The following is a 284-nucleotide window of genomic DNA, read 5'->3' as shown; positions in this document are numbered from 1 at the left end:
AGGAAAAAGCAAGAGGAAATGAAGGAGGGAGGGCAAATACGCACTTGAAAGGTATATTGAACTCTCGACAAGTCTCTTGGATGACGGGTGTGAGAGTCCGAAGGACGCTGTGGGACAAGCCCGGGAACAGATGGTGCTCGATCTGCAGGTTGAGACCACCTTAACAAGGGATTGGAGGTAGATGGTATGAGGAAAGTGGAGGGAAGAGAATATAATGGACGATATAAATATATAAATATATATAGAGCCAATCGAAGAGCAGGAAAGAGAGGGCCGGAGGGTGG

The sequence above is a fragment of the Nannochloropsis gaditana genome (genome assembly GCF_000240725.1).
Source record: "Nannochloropsis gaditana CCMP526 unplaced genomic scaffold scaffold703, whole genome shotgun sequence".
Lineage (NCBI taxonomy): Eukaryota > Eustigmatophyceae > Eustigmatales > Monodopsidaceae > Microchloropsis > Microchloropsis gaditana.
Note: the sequence above shows the minus strand (reverse complement) of the source record.